The 23,950-nt window shown below is 38.8% G+C and overlaps 1 long non-coding RNA gene across 1 annotated transcript; it reads left to right on the top strand.

Moving 5' to 3' along the window:
• The first annotated feature begins 1,534 nt into the window (after window positions 1–1,534).
• Window positions 1,535–3,335, top strand: LOC127063503 (uncharacterized). Its single transcript, XR_007781395.1, has 2 exons — window positions 1,535–2,889; window positions 2,981–3,335. It is a non-coding gene; the product is annotated as an uncharacterized LOC127063503 (long non-coding RNA).
• Window positions 3,336–23,950: the final 20,615 nt, after the last annotated feature.

Genomic DNA, 23,950 nt, shown 5'->3' with positions numbered 1-23,950 from the left:
AACAAAAAGCATCAGGTGTTCCCGTCGTCCCTCCCATCACCGAGCTACGTTGTCTCGGATATTAAATTCAAAGTGCAACTAGCTGCTCTTGTTGCGTCCAATCTGCTCTACGATTTAACTGCCGTACTTTGTTTACGAAGAAAGTCTCTTCGGGCTTTTAAATTTATAACTTTCACGACACGTACATTTCCATATTATCATTCTTTCATTTCATTTTCTTTCGATAAATATCATCCTCTTTGGTAAGCTTTCTCATACTTCAAGTCCTCCAATTTAATCCTCTCCGAGAAATATTCGAACTATGTAGATGACTTTCTTCGTTTGTATGAGATTCGGAATACACGATCTAAATTCGTGCTCTTAGATTGGCAGACGAGCACATACTCGAAGGGTTCGTTTTCCTAATCTAATACTGATAGGTTCCTGATTTGAACGAGGCGTCGTCGTAGTTGGGCGAGGACGCGTACTATAATTTATACGATAACGTGGTTGACGTTAATTCAGGTTTATTTTCATCAATGCTGCCGTTTACGCTGACACTCGAATGAATAATTATCGAAGTAATTGGTAATTCTTAGGGAAGCAGCTATTTTTTTACTTATTACTTCCTGACGGCGGGTGCGAGTAGTTCTTAACGTTGATTTCCTTTCTTTCCTTCTTTCACTCTTTCATCCTCCCTTCTCCAAACCCTCTTCACTCCCTTCTACAGCATTTTCAATTTTCTGCTCGCCGGTTCGGCAAGCTGTCCTCTCTCGTTAAGTGCACTGACAGCATCACCGGGAGCACTTCCCTTAGATAAATTAAAATATCGATCGAACCTTGCCAATTATAACTTCCACGTCGGACTAATATCGACGTCGTCGCCTAGCCTACGTAGGTACTCCTGCCTAAGGTTATTCCGAAAGAATTCTCTTACAGGAAGGAGCTAATGAATCCTTCGATATCTATCCTTCGAAAATCGTGTCGATTAGTTTTGATAACATCGGAAAAAGATCATGAGAGTAATACGTTTTGTATATTTTTACCTTTCTTTGATAATACTTTTTTACCTGGATTTTAAAAAGTTGTGCTTCATTTCGTGATACTTTTGACGTGATTTTTTTACAAAAGAAAAAAAAATTACGGATTACCTTGCAAACTAATTATCTTTATTAATTCAATTTATTTCATTTTCAATAAAAAAAAAGTAATATTTCCTAGGCGATTTCCGATTCTTTGATATTCAAAGCATAAAAGAAGGGGTGAAAAAATAGCGCGAGATTCAAAGAACTATTAAGAAATGTTAGCAAGTAAGTTGGTTGGACGAGAAGATCGTTGTATTTTGTTTCGAAGAATTCGCGGTCTTATGGATAAATGATTAAAGTGGTTTTCGGTAGTTCGTTGTACCTTTCCATGGTTTGGCGAGGGGTTAACGGACTACAGGTCGCGAAACGTCAATACCACGCATTTGTGAATTTCCATCCCTCTCTCCTCTTCCTCTTACACCGCCTCCCGTTTTTTATTTATTTATTCTTCCTTCTTTTTTTAGTCTGCTGTGGGGAAATTGTGACGCGCGGACAAGCATATCGGCTCACATTTTCAACGGCATCGGCGACGGCAGGTACACACCCGGCCGTTCACAGACGTAGTAGGCTAGAGACTCGCTTGCAATGGGGATGAGAAGAGGAGGAGGGGAATGAGGGAGACTCGTAGAAGGGGGTGGTTGTGCATTTAGCGAGCTGTCGCCCCCAACCAATTCGCCGTGTCAGCCACTGACAGTTTTCATTCCACGCACACTCGACGTGCAAGCGGCGGTCTCCTCTTCTTGCTCGTTTCGTTCCTACGACGACGACTACGACGACGAAGACGACGACGACAACGATGCTGAGGATGCTGTGGCTGCTAAGGCTGTTAAAGAGAAGGAGAAGACAGCGTTCCGACCGTCGAGATTAATTATTTGGTCGAAGGACCGCACGACGCGACGACAACACGTTGAAGAGTAGTCACGGACAAGCCTTTGCCCAATCCAAGATATTCTTCTTCTTTTATTCTTTCGTCTTCTTCTTCATTTTTTCCTCCTTGTATATCCTTTTGTCTTACGATCATGGTTTCTATTCGTTATCGTACAGAATTCCTTCTCTCTCTCTCGTCGGTCACTGAGTTCCATTCCGAAATGCGTTCCAGAATCAGTGATTCGAGAAGAGATGTGAATGGTGAGCGGTTATCTCGATCGATACCTCGGATATTTATTCTATCGGAACTATATCGAAGATCTCGTGAACTTTCTATGCGGTACATTATAATTAGTTAGAGAGAAACGATCTTTTGAAGATCTTCCTTTCGATAATCTGAGAAGTGGTGAGTATACATACACAACGATGCCGATAACCTGATAAAATTCAAAGTCTTTTTAATCTTGCAGCTTCGATAGTTTCGACGCATAATCGATTTCTTGGGAATGACGAAGAGAGATTGAACTCGATAACCTAGATCTTTCGACGCTCGTGATACTTCCGTAGTATTCATATCCACATACATACTTACAGAAAATTTTTTTTTTAAGTCAGTCTCTTTTTAAGTATTCTTGCCTGAAGTGTCTCATATAATCACGACAAAGCTTTCTTCGTTATAATTTTATATTACAATACACGTGAAATATTTCAATTCTGTTTATAGTTTTACAAAATACATTAAAGTAGCAATTCTTATATATTTGTATAATCGTCAATTTTATCGTGAAAATGATCTTGAAATGATAAATCTACTGTCTTTAGGTACGAGAAAACGATTTAACTAACTTTGAGACTTTGGGTAAATTCATTTAGTTGGTTAAGTAACCAGTTAAACTATAAATGATTTTATCATTTTACAGAATTTGCATAACGTTAGATGGACTTGGCACAGTGCATGGTACGGTATTCACCGAACTTTATATGGCTTAGATATATTTAGCGATAGACATATCTGTTCTATTAAAATTTATTATAAAACTATAAAAAAGATGCCTGGTAGACGCCCTACGAAACATCGAGATTTCAACTGTAATAAGAACACAGCACCGTTGGAAGAAGAGCAAGAATGGAATGCTGCACGTTGCCTTTACTTGAATCAAGAAGCTAAGCAATTTGAAAGTCCTGCTATCATCAGAGAATTTACGTCTCTCTCGTAATATTGTATGGAAAGAAGTGTGGAATACCATGGAAGTTAACTCGAATATAATGCCTATGGAACACGATTATAAAGAACCCCGACAACATGGAGAATTTCAATACCGTAGCCAAATAGCTACAAAAAATTTTTTATATCCTCCCTCTTTTACTGAGCGAGCTATGCTGGGTCTTTCAAATATTTTTATTTTTATAAAAGGACGCACTTTACACAAAACTTTTAAAAGACTGATTTTTTATTTCATGTTATTATAATAGAATATATCTTTTTTCAGTATTTAATATAAATCTTAGTTTTCTTGGTTCGGTACATTTTCAAAAAGTGACCAAATATTTCAGTGATTTATACGTATATATGAAAGTGTGATATCTATCGAAAGATTAACATAATTCCATTAGTCATCATTTCTAAATTTACAAGAACATACTTCTCGTTATTTCGCAATAGTTTGTCTTCAAAACGAACGAAGTAAGTTCTTTTGCGACATACTATTGTATTTGTGCGATTGATTAGTCGTTCAGAAAAAGTGAAACTTGCAAAGTGTCGGACACTTTTATCCTTCATTATCGACGTCATTGACGACGATGACGACGACGACGACGAAACATAGAACGAGTATTGCCTACAACGGGCCGATATTTTACGGGATGTATACGCATTTTGTCAAGCGTGAGAGGGGGAGAAAGAGAGAGAGAGAGGAAGAGAGAGAGGGAGAGAGACAGACAGAGACAGACACCATGCTATCGATGGCTCCTCGTGTGTTCGATCGTAATCGGTCGAATGATTAATTGCATCGACGGGTTATACGTTGATTAAAAACCGTTACGAGCCGCGAATTTATCGTCGCGAAACGTACGTTGATAGCTCGTGTTACGATCGAATCGTGAAGCGAAAGGGGACCGGTGGGGATTAATGCATCGATACTTAGAGGCAAGCTCGTTGAAGAAAATCAACGAGCTAGAACGAACACGATGTTCGAGTCGCTCCACTCGACCGATTTTGCGCGAGACGTTTCAGTAAAATTCTCACGAAAACGTGCTCAGTACATATATAATACATATGTTTGTAGAATATGGCGAACGAGCATCGAAACTGCTTGTGATTAACGCTGCTCGTATTCCACTTCTCTCTTCTCTCTCTTTATCCCTTTTTTCACTGTTTTTCTCTTTCTCGCTTGATATCGTTAATTCGTTCGCTTACATCGTCGGCACGTGTTATCCCTTTAATCTGTACCATATTATAATATACAGTCAGCTTAATAATTTTATATTAAATTTGTGTCAATTCGTTTCGACGGATGATTATTTTTAAAATTGCATTTCCATTTTACACTCTACATTTTTTAATGAGACATTTCATAATTATTTTATCATTTTCAATAGTCACGCAAACACATAATGGAATATTAAAATTTTCATTTTTTCACGATATATAATCGTAGTAATCATTATTCGTTATTTTTCCGATAGTCTACAATTAACTCGATACATAAATATATGAATCCATTGAACATTGTAATCAATTCCGGATCAAAGTGCAAAGAATTAATTATTCAAACAGTACGCCAGACTAAATCAAAGTATGAATATAATAAAATCTATTGGAAATTCAAGATCGACTATCGTTAAACGTTAGAGCAGCGTCAAACGCAAACTTTTTTAAATTGTTGTAAATGTTCTATATTGTTATCGTCTTAATCGTTAAAATTTCAAACTGATCGCATGAAAACTTTCAAAATACCGCTCATTTAATTAGAAACATTTCACTAATAAGACTTAACGAAATGATCGTTTTGAGTTGAAAGAAATTTTTCAAAAATTTATAATTTATCGTTTATCCAAAATTTTGTAAAACTTGAAAATGTTTCGCTTCTAATTTCAAATAAATTGATCCATTATCTTTAATGGATAAAAGTAAAAAGAATTAAACGTATTTAATTATTATTGAAAATTAATAGTACAAAATCTGATGTCACCTCCTTTCAAGATTGAATACCAAACAAATTGGAAAATTGCTATTCAGTAGATGCGTTAAAAGCACATAGAATGCTTTTAACCTCCCTCACCCAAAGACTGAATCGAAATAATGTCGAAGAAATGACTAAATAAAGTTTAACTTATTCCTCGAGGAAGAGTAGTAAAAGTATAATTTTGTATATTAATACAGCGACGAGTGCTATTATCTTTGTTTTACAGGTTGAAAATGCCGTCTCGAAAGCATAAGTTTATTTTCATAATAGATCATTCATTTTTTTGCATATCATATTAACCGCGCATATTGAACAATTTGTTGGGTGAAAACAATACTAGATATTACTGTATTAATTTATTCGGTGAGAATTAATCACTATCAAACGTGACTCGGATTTAATACAAATGGTGATATAGACGTGTACATTTTTATGGAATCATAATTACCTGTATAAAAGAAAAACAAAAAATTGAATAAAATATGACATTTTATAATACTCATGAGTAACAAATAGTTATTAATCAAGAAGAAATGACAAATGGAAAATAAAAAAGAATCGAAAATAACAAATCAAATCGATTTTAATAAAATTATAAACTCGGAAAAGAAAACGATTTAAATCGAACGATCCACACGACATACGTCATTTCACGTTTGCTTGCCATACCCGAGAAAGCCGGGAAGATGAAAGTTGCGAGAAGAATGGATCGGTTCCCGCGGGGCAAGGGTAGTAGTCTATCTCTCTCGTATATACGCTCGAAATTGTACATACGTAGGAGGAAGGAGATATGGAGGAGAAGAAGAAGGAAGGTGGAAAAGTGTGGAGAGCGAGAGAAGAGGAGAAGCCGAGTATAGGATAGGTGGAAGTTCGATTCGGTGCGAAAGGGAAGGATTAATGACGCAGGCGGGACACACCGCGGCCATAAATCGCAGCACGGCCAGGAATTACCGGCTTGCAGCTTGCGAAATATGACGGTCTCATAAATCCGAGTCCACTAGCCTGCGCGCTTCCATCGACTACGTCGACTAGTCTCGCTTCCTGTCTCACTTCGCCGCCCTGTCCTCCTCTAACCCCTCGTATCTCTCCTTCTTCTTCTCGCTCCTGTACTTCCAGAGTGAGTGAGTGAGTGAGTGAATGTATGTGTGCGCGTGTGTTGTGCGAGAGAAAGAGAGAAGGAGAGAGGACCACTCGGAGAGTCTCTACCCTTGCTTCTCCTTCTCCTCCTCCTCCTCCTCCTCCTCCTCTTTCTCCACGCGTCCTCTATGTACGTTTCAGCTCGGTGTGCACCGGCCATTTATAACTCGCGCGCCTGGAAAAGCGAGGTCTATAACCTAATACCTCGCATCCACCACCTTCACCATCTTCTATCTTCTCGCGCACGTGGAAAGGTGATGCAACGACTCTCGAAAATAGGCTCCTCACCTTTCTCGATTCTTTTCAATCAAAGTGCTACCTTCTACTATATAGAGATTTACGAGATTCCTCGCGTGTTTATCGCTATCGTCGATCGATTCAAACATACTTTACAGATATATTCAAAGCTTTTGTTAGGCTCGTTGAATTGTCTATAGTTTACACCTAAGTTTTCTGATACGAAGAAGGCTTTACGAACTTCTCGGATATGTATATTCTCAATGGATATAAAATATATATGTGTATGTATTTATATATATGTATATACATACATACACATATATACATGGCAGTAGTAGATATAGTACGTAGAGGGAAGGTACTTTTTAAGTAAAGTAATATGGTGTCTGCCTCAAATTACACATCCCACGAGTTAATAGTGGATCATAAACCTTCCTCCCACGCGCGATTCGAATCCCGCGTTATTGTACGGCTTAGATGCCTTTCACATTGGTTCTTTTATCACCAATTTTTCATCTCCTCTTCTTACTCGTTCATCTCTTCTTATTTTCTTTCTTTTGAACGTCTTCATAAAGATTTTATTTTGTTATGTTTATTTAGATACTTTAAGCAGGAATTTTATCTAAAAAGATATTTCGATATAAACCGTCAATCCGTAAACGTTTTTATGGTTATCACAAAGTGTTAACGGTAATCATTGTATTTCCGACCTGTTCTTTTTTGAAAAAATCTGAAAAAATTTATATAGCATCTTCAAACCTTTCATATTGAGATCAGCATAAAAGATTAAAGAAATAATTTCTTTAAATACACTTTTATTGCAAATGTGTATACGAGATATACTTCTTACTCTTTTCAAATTTGCTCGCACACGATAGTCATCGTTTTATGGATTAAGGGTAAAAATTATGAGGAAAAAATAAAGATAAAATCGAACTATCTATTAGAACGAAAATATTTAATTGAAGAAATTATATACAAAAGTGATAATTTGCCATCTCCGCTCTCTTATTTGATCTCATTTGTTAGTTACGCAAACGTGATCTCCAAAGTAGCTAGCGATTTGCATCGTAGATCGCTCGACTAGCAAAGCAACGGCGTTGTGCCAAAGGCGTGTCAAAGAAGCGTGTCGCTTTAAAAGTCGGTCGAGATATTCATTGGTCTTTCTCTCTTTCTCTTTCTCTTTCTCGTGAGCTTTCTTAAGCGATATATTTGCTGAAATGCTTCGTCGTGCGTATCCATACGGCTCCGTTATTTAATTTAAATGCCAGTCACATCCCGTATCGCTGAGTAAAGGATTAAAAAGTCTCGTTAATCACCGCGATTATCATCGTCGAACGCACACATATGCAGACAGACAGATACATGTATCTAAGGTTTCGTGATCGTTGTTGCGCTTGCCATTCCTCGAGCTTCTCTTCGATTCTTTTTATATCGTGTCGATCTAAAAAGAATACCACTCACTGACTAACAAACCGAGTGATACTTGGCACTCGAACGTATAGGGTTATTACTTCATGTTAAGATTTAAAGCTTCCTTCGTAATGGCCTCGATCGTAATCGTATCATAAATATCGTTGATTATGAATGTGAGTTTGATGAAACTCGCACTATTTTTCTTTCTCATCGCGTAAATCATTCTAATCTCGTGGAATTATCGCGCGCATCGACGCCTCCGTCGAGGATTAAATAAAATGCGAATTACGATCGTAATAAATCCGTCCTGTCTACATTTTTTTAGTAATAGTTACGACATAACTCGTTTATTTGTAGACAACAACGTTATGTTTTATCACGAAATTTCAAAATTTTTTATAGATATCTTAATCCTTTTTGCGAATCTGTTATAAATTTATTTATTAGATTTTAATCGACTGAAATAATAGGAACGTTATTTATAGAAAGTTGAAAAAGCATAGATAACGGCGACATATCAATAAAATTATTATATAATTTATACTGTCTTGAAAGATAAAATTTTTGTTATTTTCGAAAGTTGCGGTGTTAACTTCAAGGACATGAAGGTAACGTCGTGTAAAGGCCACGTTGCTTGAATTAATTTCTTGATTACGTGATATATATCTACGCGAAGCGTGTTATGCATACGAAAGAACGGCTTAAGCGGAGTACAATAGTCGAGCCACTTTGCAACCGCGATAATGCTCGGAGCTTGAGTTATTCCGCAATTTTCGCGAAAGTGTCTCTGTATATGATTTGTAGAGTTATTAAGATCTATGGAGATTAGGAAAGTAGCCGAGAGGAATTTACCGTTTCTAAAGTCGTTCCAAACGTCGCGAAGCTACCCGACTAAATTATTACATCCCTTTCGATTCAAACATACGATTTCGTTTATACGACGACTCTCGTACATTTCCAAAAACAATATTTCTTCTTATTATTAAAAATTCTATATATTACGATCGAGCATAAAGAAGATTGAACATTAAATTCGCTTCCCGACACTTTTTTTTATGTTCATTAATTCGAATATTATCATGTAAGACTATCTTAATTATTTAAAGCGTTCGATTGAATATTTTATATAAAATATATACGGACGAATCTATAATATCAACGGCTCTTTCGATAGACTTCGTCTATCTTTGCGATTCTTTGGGAATATATTCATGAATTTCTCATCTCTTTCTTTTTACTTTTAACGAAAATGTGACTGCCTATTTACGAATTCCAGGATTATCAAGGTAGTTTACGTCAGCGTCAGCGTAGATAATAAACAGAAAATACCTAACATAGTTGGTCACTGAGAATAATATGGCACGAAATATACATATATGGATATTTCGAGCGATTGCCACTAATTATGATACTGTGACAAGCTAATCGACGGAACAGTATTGCGCATGAGCTTCGATACGAATGGTGGCCATGGAACTATCCAAAACGCTCGAAACACCGGTCACTTTATGCTACCGCGAACAACGAATAAAAAAAGAAGTACAATTTATGATCGGATCGCAGGCCGTTAAGTAATAATAATTCGTTCTGACGCCGGTTTATCGATTTTCTACGTTCCATCGCTCGAACACGCTCTCGCGTCCTGTTCAACGCATGATTTACCTTCTACGCGTGGAAAATCGCGTGAGCCTATCGCAACAAAAATTATATTCGAATCGTTAGTGCTTTCGATAATATTTTTCATAAGATTCGTCGAGCGATATCGCTCGATATCGACTCGCTCAAACGATCTTACATCGCTTTAATTGGTTCGCCACGAAACACCTTGCGATGGAGATATTAAAGCGGACTTTATCTTTTCATCGAACCATCAACGTGCGTAAACTGATTAAATATAAGTTCCGCTTTTAAATTTAATGCATTTTCTGATTAAAAAACTATGTACCTACTTCGTCTAATCTAATAGTAATTTGTATGGTCGTATCGTGGATGTACCGTAATAAAGTAATTTCAGTTTGAACAGAACGATGGAAATCGCAAATTAATTTGAAACATGTTTAACAGGTATTGTTCAGAATTTATCGACACTTTGTTTTCTATTATCCATAGGAGCATCGTCTATATATCGTGTGGAAGCAATCTCTCAAAGAGTTGGTCCAGCGATAAAGCCTGAATATTTTTACGAGCGGATATCGCATGCTGGAATTAATCGCGATTCGTGCGATAGAGAGAGAGAGGGAGAGAAAGAGAGAGAGAGAGAAAGAGAGAGAGAGAGAGAGAAAGAGAGAAAAAGAGAGAGAGAGAGAGCTAAAAGGATAAAGGAGGAGGAAAGTCCAATGAAGCCTATAGATCGTCGATCTCTTAAAATTATATTTCATTAATTCCTGTTCGATTAAAGCGACAGAAAGGCTATTCGGTTGGTCGAATATACTATGTATAGCGAATGATCAGGGCAAGGCGGAGCAACACGAGGCTCGTTACCATTCATAACGTTATCTGGAATTATAAAGTATCTCGCATTTCATATCCTCGTTCCTTTTCGTATTTCCTTAACGGCCGCCCGACAGGTCTAATCGAGCGTTAATCGAACGAGCAACAGCTTAGGCTTAGCCAGAGTTAGAGCCACGGCTTGGACAGGTAATGCGCCTCGTAATTCTTCGCGATAATAGCGAAAAGGAGGTCTCTCCTTCCATTCCTTTCTTCCCTCTTCCTCTCTCTCCTCTCGTTCTCGTGTTCTCTCTCTCTTTCACTCTCTCTCCCTCTCTCTCTTTCTCTCTCATTCGCCATTTAGAAGCTTAAGGGCAGTGACAGTGACACTAATTGACGGCTTGCCAGTTTCTGGAAGAGATGTGAAAGTCCGTGTCGGAGCGGCTGTCGCCTTCGGGAATGGACTTTCGGTCTTTCACATCGACACGATAATTAATCTGTGGCTTGTTACGGTAGCGTCAGAATCGTTCGATTCGAACGATCGTTCTCGCTTATCTTAAATGGTTCGATCGATCGAATGTTAAACTCAATCGTTTAAACCCTTTTGGGATCAGTTCGTTCCGTTGTTTGAATTGTATGCCAGATTGGTAAGAATCGTTTGATGATACGATACGGCTCACGTTTTAATATTTTTTTTTCTCTTTTGTTTCTTTCCCCTTTTTAATAGACAAGATGTACAAAGCGGAACATGGAAATTAGTAATTTTAACCAATATTTCTCTCTCTCTCTCTCTCTCAATCTTTCTCTATTTCCATTAGGAGATTAAGCGCGAAGATGTATAGGTGGAAATCGTATAAAAAATTTTATCTCCGTTGTACACGCCTCCACGGTCTTTGGGCTTTATTTTAAAAATCAAAAGATTATACGACTGTGTACGCTTTATCATTCCGACAAATGCTGATCCGCCTTCGTGGAATCGTATGAATTCATTAAAAGCATTGGTGAAGGGGGTCGTCGAAAGCGGACTTTAATAGCTTCATTTAAACGGCGTCCTGAATTTATGAGTTCTCGCGATACTTTTGAGTTAATTGATCTCAGAGATAAATTCCGAGGTGTTCGCTGAGACGGTGAAAAATATACAGGTAAAAATAGTATTCGATTTTACAAACGCACGCCTTGATGGCAAACCATTCAACGCGCATAGGACAGTTAAATAAATGACTCGACTTTTATCGAGTTCTTTGACAACTTTACGGATTTTGTCGGAAAAGAATAGGAAGAGGGACGATATTAAACGACGATATTAATGTCAAGATTCATTGTAACTCGAATCAAACAGGAGATTATTATTATGAAAGAAGATTTCTATAGCAACTTATTAAAAAATGCGGATAGAATGGACTGTAGTATATTGTAGAAATACAAATATATAGCGAAAGTAAACCTTCGATAATATAATATAAACGAGTTGTATTTGCTATTTATATTTGCTATTCCATTTCTTAGATAAAAATTTTACGTAACATTTTGTTAATTTTATTACCTAATATAAGGATAAAGATATTATGTTTACTTTGAAAGTAAGAAAAATTTATAACTTTTAAGTTTTATTGTTAGGCGTAAAATTGATGCAAATTTTGCTATCATCGCGGTTATGATTGCGCGATCCTTCAAAAAGTCGTTACCCAATGTATTTGCTTATCACTAATATAAACGATATGTAAAAAAGACACTAAAATACATAATGAATTTGAAGATTCTGAATGATGTGTTTAATATACAATTACAATCGAGTTAACGCAATCCTCATTTCTTTTGAAAAATTATAATTTATTCATAATTAGAAACACACAAAGTAATTCATGTGATAGTATTTGATAACGTTCGACTTTATGTAATAGTCATTAGGAAATATCAACAATAAGTACGTTGACACAAACGTCAGTCTATATTGCTTCAATGTCGACAAAAGTAACTCTTGAAAAATTGACTTTTGGCTTTTGAACGAGTGATCGCTTCTCAAACCGTCAATTCTTGCGGAAATCAAGGATCATTAATAATGTGAAAGCATTGGAGCCTTGAACAACGTCGTTCGATTGGATACACGTATTATCGATTGATTAAGTAAACGTCGGTTTTATTTAACGAAAGTCGATAAATTTGAAATAAAAATTTAAGTTATTTCGAACGCATAGTATCATTACAGAATACGATCAATCTTCATTGATCAAATATCGAACGAGAGATTTGACATCTGGAAAAAATATAATATAGTATTTACAAAAACGTATTTCGAGAAAGAAATTATGAAGGTAATCATATATGGAAACGATACTTGTCCAAACTTATCTTTACTGATATATTACGCCGATCTTTCAGTCAGGAAACAAGTTATTTCAAGAACATAAATAAAAAAGAAATGGAGATAGCTTCGATCACGAGTCGATATAAAAAGAAATAAACGTATCGATTTCATCGCGAATATTTTCTTTCGACGGCGTATCTATAACGGGTTTAGAAAAATTGACTTAATTATCGCGTGTATAATGAGAAGAAATTGAAAAGATCGTACGTCTTCGATCGAATAATTTTCAACGTGTGGGCATAGCGCAATTTCTCGGAGCTGTCGTTTGACGATTTATTAACGACTACGTCAGCATTTAATTTAATCCAATGGCTTCGTATCCTCATTACCAACGATAATTCTGGCTCGGAAGATTACGCGAAATTCAATGACAATTATCGGGGATGATTTTTCTTTCTCTCCTTTTATCGTACACTCGGTATGTCGTTGCTTTTATTAGATCGAAGGAGGTTCGCGTGTAGGAATACTTTTTCCATATATATCCGAACCTTACCCAATAACGACGCTCATAAATCATTTCGAGATGATCCAAGATCGACGTTACGATGCACTCCAAATAACTCGGAATCGCACATTTCTCGAGACGTGATCTAACGCCGTTGAACGTTTACATGTTTTCTTTGACAACGAATTACAAGGAACGAAGTTGGCTCTTTCTATATGATCGTAAATACGAAGATTACCACGAAGACGAAAGATCGTCTACTTGCTTCTCGAGCATCTTCGACTATTTTCTTAAGAAACACAGTCGGTCGGTCGAAGAGAGGATAAAGAGAGAGAGAGAGAGGAAAAGAGAGAGGGAGAGAGAGAGAGAGAGAGGGTGCGAGCAAAGCGTTTAGATCCCCATGGTGTTTTTCGCATACCATTTGCTATTTTCGTCCGTCGACCGGGAACCGGATGGTCGACGACTCACTTTGAGCGAGATATCGCGATGCCGGCACATAAATCGTCGTAGATATGCCGTAGTGGCTGCTCGTTTATACGCGTTCTCGCGTATTAAGAGCGAGGGAGCTCTCGCATCGGCCGCATCTCCATGCTCGCGAGCGCATACATTCTCGACCGGCGAGTAAACGCGTGCATCCATCTATGTGTACATGCATATATGCGTATATATATGTATATATATATATAGCGAAAGCAATCTACTGTCGGATTACTTTGACAGCACAGCCAGTCTAAGCGGATCAAAGAAGTGTTTTCTCTTTCTATCTTCCCTTTTCTCCCTCTCTCTTTTCTCTTCAGCTTTTTTCTCTCTTCTCTCCTCTTCGTTGTATATTCGCGTTCGCGGTACGTCTTTTGTATCGTCCGATTTTTTCTCTCCTTCGGCTTATCCCTCACCGTTTCCTTCCTAGGAATATCTATCTATTCGTTTATTCGTCTTTCACTTCATTTTTCCCTTCCTGTCTTTCTTTGGATGCCTGATACTTTGGTTTCTTCGTGTGTGGCAGATTAACCCCCCTCAGTTATCCACAGAGAGATATACAGATCTCCTTTGCTTGTTTTCTTTTTATTCTTGTTTTACTATCTCCCCGACTTTAATTCGTTCTTCTTCTTTTTTCTTCGTTCTTCTACTTTTCTCTTTTTTTTATATTATTTAATTTATTCTTTTACTCGTTTAATTTCGAATTATGTTAATTTAGAATTTATTTTACATCAATAGGATAATCGTTTTATTTTTCCATGGCAACTGGCAAAACGTAATAAACTATCTGTCTGTTTCTCTTTTCTTTCATTTCACGCAGACGCGACTAATGCGATGGCCGCATTAATGCCAAGCAAGACCGATTCTACGCGAGCCGTCTCTCGCCTTTCATCTCCTGCTGATTTAACCGTGCCGTTAAAAGAACTGTGAATTTCTCTTTCTCTCTCATTCGCTTAACCACCCCTCAGCGTGGGCGGAAATAGTGCGGCAGACTCGAACGAAGGTGTTAACAGAAATAGAAGCTTTAAACGCGAGGCCTCTGTCGTTGTCAATCGTTTGCTCTCATCCCCTTTTCTTCTATCCTTCACCCCACGAGCCCTTCATCGTTTCGTTTTAAACGCGCCGTTACTGTGTCGTTTGTCGACCGACGACGGCTACGATTAAAGAGGCATAGAGATAAATTCGTTGGACTTTGGTGAACTCTAAATCACGCTTTATACATTTTCTTCACATTCAATCCTTCCTCAAAAAAGACAAGAGTTTATTATCAATACGAAAGAGTCCAGAACACTTTGTTTCCTTATTTATTACATTACTTTTTTACGAACGGAGTAACTACTATTAAATGTACGATAAAACTCTTTCAATGAAAAAGAGAATTCAAATTACCTAAGATTTAGACCATATTATATAAATATATTACAAATCTCAAATGACCAGCTTACACATTTCCTTTTATTTAATTTTTACTTAAATAAATATATACCTACCAATATAGTACAACAACAAAAGACGAAAGAACGAATGGATGCCCATACAAATATCGAAGAGAACCTAGAAGAGAGAAAAGGGCAGGAAGAGAAGATCATTCTTGTATAGAACAGAAGGGATGAAGTGGCGAGTGGTATCGTACGTGTAGGTACTCAAAACGAAGGTCAGAAGACTCGGTCATGGCATAATCGGCTCGAAACGTGGCTAGGAGGCGTAGTTCGAAGGGTGAGATGCAACATATTGCTCCGCAGCCGACTCTTATCGACTGGTGGCAGACAGCCGTGCTGGTAGGAAGGTTAGCTGGTTGGATGCCGGGCAGATTTACGAGGACTGCTTGGATAGCGAATGATAAACGCGAGTCGAGATAGCTTTATTTATTCGCGCCGTGCCTACCCCTCGCTTCTCCTACCCTCTCTTTCTCTATCTCTCTCTCTCTCTCTCTCTCTCTCTCTCTCTATCTGTCTCTCTTTCAGGCACACGTCCCGTTTTACTCTTTCTATATGACGGTTGTCAGTGGCGTGTCCACGCGACGGGATTTCGCCAGGTCAGCACGGATTTTTGACGGGACGGCTTTGCTTTACATAAACTCGAAGCTGGACGTGTTCTCGGTGTTCCTCTAACCGACGATCATTCCAGCTTTACCGGATTTATATCTCGTGCATTCGCGTGTTTCCTTCTCTCTCTCTCTCTCTCTCTCTCTCTCTCTCTCTCTCTCTCTCTCTCTCGGCAATGTCCGAGGCTTTGCCTTCGCGTGTATCGCGAGTTGACCTCTGAGCTTTGCGCCTTTCGTTTTCCTGCTCGTAGCATTAACGTCCGTGTTTTAAAGGGTTTTGTGCTTGACCAAAAAATTCGTGGCTTATTCCTTTACGTATTCTCTGCTGTCCAATGAAAAAGCTTATAGAATCATTATGAAACGTTATTATTATTCTAGGAAATGATCTTGGAAAAAAATCAAGATAATTAATGAGAACAAGCAAAGTAAAGAGGTATCGTTTATAAATAGTAATAGAAGAGCGATAATGATAATAAAGCGAATGTTTCTACAATGTACGATCCGTAGGTAAGCAATTTCAAGATAACTCGGCTCGTTGTATTCGATAGATCTCAACCAAGTTTTTTCGTTGTCATCGTCGTTGTTGTCTCGTGCGTGTGATGTGGAAAAAGACAAATATGGATTTACTGCCATTACATCGGTAAGATAAATTAAATGGAACGATATTTTGACGATATAAAAATGCGAACTTGCGAGGGTAAGTTGAAAAAATGTATTCCTTCTGACTCTTATCGTTATGTTGCATTTCAGACTAAAACTCGTGTATATTCGATAATTTGGAAGATATAAGAAAAATACTTAATAAAAGTTTAAGCGGAGGGTATGTTAACAAAACGCACGATCGAGAAATGAGATGTAAACAATACAAACAATCGCATTTAAAGTTTTGTAGGAGTCAGTCACGTTTTCAGATGTTTTCATAATTATAATCGTTCATAATTTTCGCATTATTGTTTAAGTTAACTATCCTACAATTGAGCTACAAAGTGATCTCGTTCATTCATAAATTAGTAAGTATTAAATTATAAGCTATGAATACCCGACAGGGTCTATTCATCGTAGGAAAAATAGTTCGAAAAAAAAAATGGAAGAAAAAGAGAAACGAATCATTCGCGCTCGTTAAATTTTACGAAGCTCGTTTCTTTATCATCTAACGCTTCGGGCGTATCCAAGGCGGAGTACGCGATCTTTCTTCCGGCTCGCGGAGAAAATACGGAGAAATGTCTCTTTAAAATAATTGCAAGTTAATTACAAGTTAGCGCTTATCTCGCTCGTGCTATCTCTCGCCGCTATACTTTCGCCTCTCGGATCTCTGCACATTGTTAATCGTCGACAGAAATTTATTCGCCCTGTCGGTTTGAGTTACGAGTAGAAAGCTCGATAAGGCAAATCGTGCTGTGCCAGTACGAAAATAGCCGACGGTATATTTATGATATTCGTTTCAATTTTATCTAATCGACTCAGTGTCCATTAATTATTGCTAGCTGCGAACAATTACGCTTCACACGCGTCTTCTTTACGAAACTTTCGATTTTCACGCCCACCACATCGCGAGTACACGATGTTCCGCGTCTGTTCTCTTATAAAAAGTATCGACGTTCTTCTTGCCCAATTTGAGGAGAAAGCACGTATCGAGCGAATATCGATAAATTATATGAGAATAATTATTCTTTTCTTGGCTTTCCAGAAGTCGTTAAATATTTTCTAAAACGTATATGTGTGTGTGTGTGTGTATGTGTGTGTATATATATACATAATCGATAAATCGAAATAGAATGTTACTCGTTGAATCGTTTTTTTCTCCCTTTTGCTCGATATTCACGTAATTTATGAATTTTAGTAGTTTGACTTTCGCGTGTGAACACACGATTATATAGGCACATATTTATGAACGTTACATACTTTTAGCTAAGTGGAGCACGTTTCCGAGAAATTTTCTTTTGCGAAAGTTATGTGATAAGTGTATAATAACAGCGTGATAAGCATATTGCTGATTATAAAATTGGGTATATTATTGGGTTAATAAATTTCGTGGTCGTACCGATACGCTCGTAAATTCGTCCACGTTGGAGGTAAGTGGAGAAAAAACTAGTATCGTAAAACGCAAATTCTATGGAGACGGAGCGTTTTGTGGAAAAATTTCTTCCAAACGAGCGCGCGCGAGAGGTCGATATGAAATAAACTCTATTTTCACGGTGGCATCGCTTAGAAGGGCCGAAGTAGAAGCGACGACACAGTAAGCTCGCCATCGACATCACGAACGCCGGAAAGATAGCACGTTCGCACTCCCGAAGCTTCATGGAAACGCGTTTGGCTTATCTCCTACGTGCCGTAAAAACGGTTACTTCAATGTTTTCCTTTATCCCTAAACTTTAGAGCAAGGAAAGAGAGAGAAAGGGAAAAAGAGAAAGGGGGTAGAGGCAGAAAGAGAAGAGAAAAAGAGAAAGAGATGACGTTGAAATAAAGTCGAAACGGCGGTCGTAAAGTAAAAGCAAATTGCCCGTTCTGGTCAGTCTGGTGTGCCATTCCGTACGACGCCGTCTACAAGATCCAACCGATTTAGTGACTTATGTTAGATTCGCGACAAGATTGCAAGATGTAAATCTACGTTCACGGGAAAACCAATAAACGGCTCGTCCGTTTTCTACGGACAGAATGTAAATTTTGATACACGTACCTACACCACACGCGATATCGATCTATTTCTTTTGCAAAATTGTTTCATCGTCGAAATTTTTTTCTTTCGAAGTTTTATTTTTCTTTGTCTTTCTTTCTTCCTTTTCTTGCGCCATTAATAAGTTCATTGCAAATTTGAGAGATTTAACCGTGTATCAGATCGCTTTATCGTACGATATTCTTTGAATAATTTACACTCGTGCGTATTTAATCTCTCGATTGTTATTTCAACCTTTAGATTTTCATCGTAACCTTTTATCGCTTAAGAAAGGAGACGTTCTCCTTAGCAAGACAAAGAAGGAAATGTGGTTCCACGAGAAACTTCTTGTCTGGACTGAGAGAGAATAAGGAAAGGTCGAAGTGGAGCGAGCAGTCGGCAAAGGTCAGTGAATCGGAGTGCGCCGTGCGCCAATGGAAACGAGAAAATAAAGAGGGAAATAAGGAAAAGAAAGAGAAGAAGAAGAAGGAGGAGGAGGAAGAAAGGAAGAAAGGAAGGAAGGAAGGAAGGAAGGAAGGAAGGAAGGAAGGAAAGATGGAAAGACTGAGAACCACTGATCTCTCACGGGTTCTTTCGCATCGGGCAAATGGAAAGTTAAGAAGGCGCGCGCGATGCCTTGTCGTGCCGCTTTGCCTGGCATAATGATTAGCAGGGCCTCGACTTGGGTACACGCGTACTCTTGCCTCGATGCACACACGATTCGAGAGCAGAAAAAGAAAGACAGACCGAAGGATAGACAGAGAAAAACATAAAGAAAAAGAAAGAGAAAGAGAGAGAGAAGACAAGAAAGACAGACGGAGAAAGAGAGACAAATAGCAGAGGAAGAGAAAGAGAGAGAAAGCGGGAGAAAGAGAAAGAGAGAATTCCTGATAGTGTGTGTTTCAGAGGAGAAGACGAAAGAGGATGGAAAGAAGAAAGAGCAAAGTAGGGTGAAAGGAAGCACATGCGTGAAAGAGAGAAAAAGAAAGAAAGAGAGAGAGATAGAAGGTTCGTCCCCCGTCCATCCATGCGCTGTCGGCGGCATGCTTCATGTCGAGCTGACATCTCGTATCTACATTCTGCCCGCGAGAATCTTTATAAGCGTTGGTGGGTGACCGACGAGCTCGATGACTGGCAGCCGTGAGGCCCGCGGCCTGCCTGCTTGCTTGCTTGCTTGGCTGCCTGCCTGCTTGCCTGCTTGCTTGCTTGCTTGCTTGCTTGCTTGCTTGCTTGCTTGCTTGCTTGCTTGCTTGCCTGCCTGCCTGCCTGCTTGCCTGCCTGCTTGCCTGCCTGCCTGCCTGCCGAGGCAAGTCCGCCTGAATGCCTTCCTTCGTACCTCGTTACGAACTCTCTCGTGCACTGCCATGAGAGTTAGAGAGAGATAGGAAGAAAGAGAAAGAGAGAAAGAGAGTAGAGGCCCGAGAGGAGAAATGCGAGTTACGATGCCTGGGATATCTCGCACGAGACGACGGCTCCTCTTCTTCGATCCGCTGCTCATGAATTTCCCTCGGTTTTCATCGTCCTTTCCGTTCGAGACTCCCTCGAGTCCCTTCTATATCTCTTTCTCTCTTTCTCTGTATCTCTCTCTCTCTCTCTCTCTCTCTTTTTCTCTCTCTCTCTCTTTCTCTATCTCTATCTCGTTTATTCGCTCGCTCGTTTTGCAACACACGGAAGTCGATCGGCCCGAATCCTTCGTCCTCGTCATTCCGACAAAAGGATGCGCGCGTTCCTTAGATTCTCTATGGAAGTCTCGGCGAAGGCACTCGAGGCGTTCTTCGTTTAATCTCGAGTATATCGCCTTCTCCTTCTCATCCCTCGAGCTGTTTCTTTCCTACAGACGAAAAGCAGATTGCTATGAAACGGTTTTTCTATATAATCTTGTAGTTTTTCTTTTTTTTTCTTTCTTAGATACTTGTAGAAAATCTCTCTTTTCTTTTCTTTTTATCTTCGAATTCTGCAGGAAATACGAATTTTTTTTTTATTATAAAAAATTCAGATACTTGAATTTTTATAAATTCAAATTCGCCTTTTACATCCATATTTATTAAGTTTTATGCAAATGTCGAAAATTTTTTTCTCCGTGAAAATGTATCTGTAAAAATTAAAAGAAATATCGAATAACAGAAAAGTAAATATTCGAATTGAATCTCAATCTATCGTCGGTGAAAGGAAGATGGAGTTTCGACCAAGCTTTGATTCAATTTCACGAGGGAACGAGAGCGGGTTAGACAAACTATCCGGTTCTATCCATAGCCGAGCATCTTCGTCACGTCTTTCTTCAGCAGAGTGAGTATCGGTACGAACGATACACAAGGTTCCTAGAGAAGAGACGTGCTTCGACCTCTGACTATGAATTTTCCTCGATTTCCCGGTTCCACAAGTTCTCTACGTTCGTACATCTCATCGTTAAACCCAACGGTTCGTCCATCCGTTGGACGACGCAGGCGCGTGATACGACTGCACTATGTTTTCTGGATGAATTATATGGGTTTTGACAGAACTCTACTTATTTATGAGCCATTGTGAAGTTAACGTGCGTTACTGCTTCGCTCGATGAAGTTCAAATCTCGTAGTACGCATGTTCGAATACGTGTGTACGTTTATAATCCTGAACTTCATTCCCTATACGTACATGAATATCGATACGATGATTAATGCGAATTCGAAATCACGAATTAATGTCGATACACGGTTCTATTCGCACGGGAGACCGAATCTACTACGAGCATTGTATTTAAAGTGCGGTATTTTAAATCGATTTCGTTGACGATTATCGATTAAAAGATAATAAATGTTTCGTGTATAACGATATGTTTAAAAGTATATTTATTAAATGTATTGAAACTCTTCGAAGATAAATAATATCGATACGGTTTTCGAAAATTTCGCACCAAAGAGATTATTTATCCTTCGAAACGTTCGAGCCTTTATCCCTTGGGGCTCGAAGCCTAATCGTTTGCAGGAACAAACAGTCAAGAAAGAAAGCGTTGTCTTGACGTTTTCATAATGGGAGAGATATCTTTCAAAGCAAGGAAAAACTGCAGTCTCGACAGTGCCGTTTGTCGTGTCATAGTGACAAAGAGAGAGAGAGAGAGAGAGAGAGAGTAGAGAGAACGTGCACGTTGCCAACCGGTCGAAATTAAGTTGAGCAAACGAGCTTAAGTGCGCGTTAGACGACTGAGAGATCAAAAGCACCGCGCGAACGACGAAAACCAACTGGCGGACGACGTTCTTTGGAATCCAAATTTATTTATCCGTCTCCGTTCCTCCGAGACACTCCTAAAAGCGTTTTCCCTCCCGTCGAGACCGTAGAGTCCTTGCGTTTAATCGACGATAAGTGTCTCTTCACGGTACAAAGTGAGATTTACCAACGACGAAGAACCGTGTCATGAAAACAGCTGGTATCTTTACGAAAGGACGTCTCGGCGATGAAAAGCAACGTCCGCGAGGCCATTTCAGAGCAAAGAAACCACATCAGTACAAAATAGCATCTTGGTTTACGATAAAAATCCACCAAGTCGTTCCTCGTTTCTATACCATACCATATCGTTTCCTCGAGACTTACATTAAGAAATTATTTTACGCTGTTATGAAAAATTTTAATTGGCTAGTGTTTATCATAGCTAGTTTTAAATAATAGTTATAAATAAGGGTTTATCGTAGTTTATAGAACGTAAGAATAAACGGTGGCTATGTTCAACAAATATCTATGAATAGATAGATATTCATTGTCATCGAAGAGATAATACGATAACAAAGACGGTTAGACAAAGAGCTTGGAGAGTGCTCGTTTTTCGAAGATGAACATTCGAAATTCGCGATCGGGGAATCCTTCGGTAGACTACCGATAGCTTCTTAGAAGTCGTAGGAAGTAACGATACTCGTAAGAAAAATTACGTAGGTAGATATCGGTCGATGGTGGCGGTGGCAGCACCCTGTGCTCGCCGGGGGAGCAACGCCGTTCGAGCGAGGCAATAGCCACCGCACGAGGTGCGTGTATAGATGCTTGTTTAGGATTACAACACACGGAGATAACCACCGGCACGAGATACATAATGCAGAAGGTATTGTGAGCCATACCGCGCCTTCCTGCATACAATACGCCCTACCGATGCATTCTATTGTTGTCTTTCGAAATAAACTCAGTCGGCCACAACTTCCCTGGGGCTCCACATTACCTTCTTACAGATAATACATATTGCATCGCCGAACCTCGTTTAGCAATGCCACTTTACTCCGAATCGTTCGGCCATCATCCAAAACGGACGAACGTGTTAAGCCCGCTAGCATATTCGATTTTCGTCGTGACGTCATTGCGATGACACGTTACGGTATTTAGGAAGCATAAATCTTCGATGGGATCTACTTAATGTCGTGTATACTGATTATACGAAGAAGTATAATATGAACATTCGTTTGCTTGCGAGTAACTGAATACATGCATAAGTGTCAGTGATTTTAACGATTGCAAAGAGAGAGAGAGAGAGAGAGAGAGAGAGAGAGAGAGAGAGCTAGTTATAATGATCTATGATCTATTGTATATCATCTTGTTTCTGGGTTGCGTCTAGGTTGTGTAGATACAAACATTTCGTTGCGCTCTTTTCTTTAAGACAGCAAAACATCTCTAAAATCTGTTTCAAAGTATACCTGAGGTACTTTATAAAATAAATCAACTGTGATCGTCTTGTCCAACCTAGATCTTTCCAACAACGACGTTTACAGATTGACGATGGAACGACGACGCGAAAATGAACTCCTCTTTCTCTCTCTCTCTCTCTCTCTCTCTCTCTTTCTTTCTTCTTCCTCTTTTTCCAAACCTTTGTGGTGTTCCTTGCGGGTGGCGCTCGTCAGGGCTTTCCCTTTTGCGGGATCAAGGGTGCACCGATGTTTCTCACCTGACAGGTTAAAAGAGCCGAAATGGAAGGAGAATGTCAGAAGGAAGGGAGCGGCGTAAGCCACAACAGCGGGAAGTGACAGGCAATGTATAATATTCGAAAGCACAAGGCTCGCTGAGATATAGATGCCCTACGTTCGTAGCAAAGTAAGTAGCCCGTGGGGACTTGTAATCCGGGATAAGCCGTGATTTGTTTACTCGATGTGTAGCATCGACGAACAGGCATTCGCTAACAACCGGACTTTGTTCGTTAATGGATTTTCAACGAAGTCCTTCCTACGGGCTTGTCGATGTTCTACGAAGCTTTTTTAATGAGCGTTTTTCAGATATATCGGCTCCCTACGATCAACGTTTGTTATTTAGGATATATTGTTCACTTTTCTCCTCAAAGATTCTTCGATTCTAACAGGAATAGAACGGTCGAATAGAAGACTAATTGTATAGGACTATAGGCTGACCATATCCGGAAATAAGTGCTTAGGAAAGAATAGAATTTTCAGACCCTTGAATAGCTTAGCGGAACAATTCTTTGTGTCCAAAGTGTCATGATAGTTGTCATTGAAAATTTTCAAAGAACTATATTTTAATTCGGAATCAATTGGTAATAACCAATGAACTGGAAATAAATCAATGAAATTTTGATTTAATTCAAATAAGACTTATAGTCTATGACGAATGATGCAGAAAATGATAGCTTGGAATTAGTCACTCCGAGTGAGCTTACGATCACTGTTAG

The sequence above is a fragment of the Vespula vulgaris genome, chromosome 4, assembly GCF_905475345.1.
Source record: "Vespula vulgaris chromosome 4, iyVesVulg1.1, whole genome shotgun sequence".
NCBI lineage: Eukaryota > Metazoa > Arthropoda > Insecta > Hymenoptera > Vespidae > Vespula > Vespula vulgaris.
The sequence above is the reverse complement of the archived record's forward strand: the minus strand, read 5'-3'. Positions and strand labels throughout refer to the sequence as shown.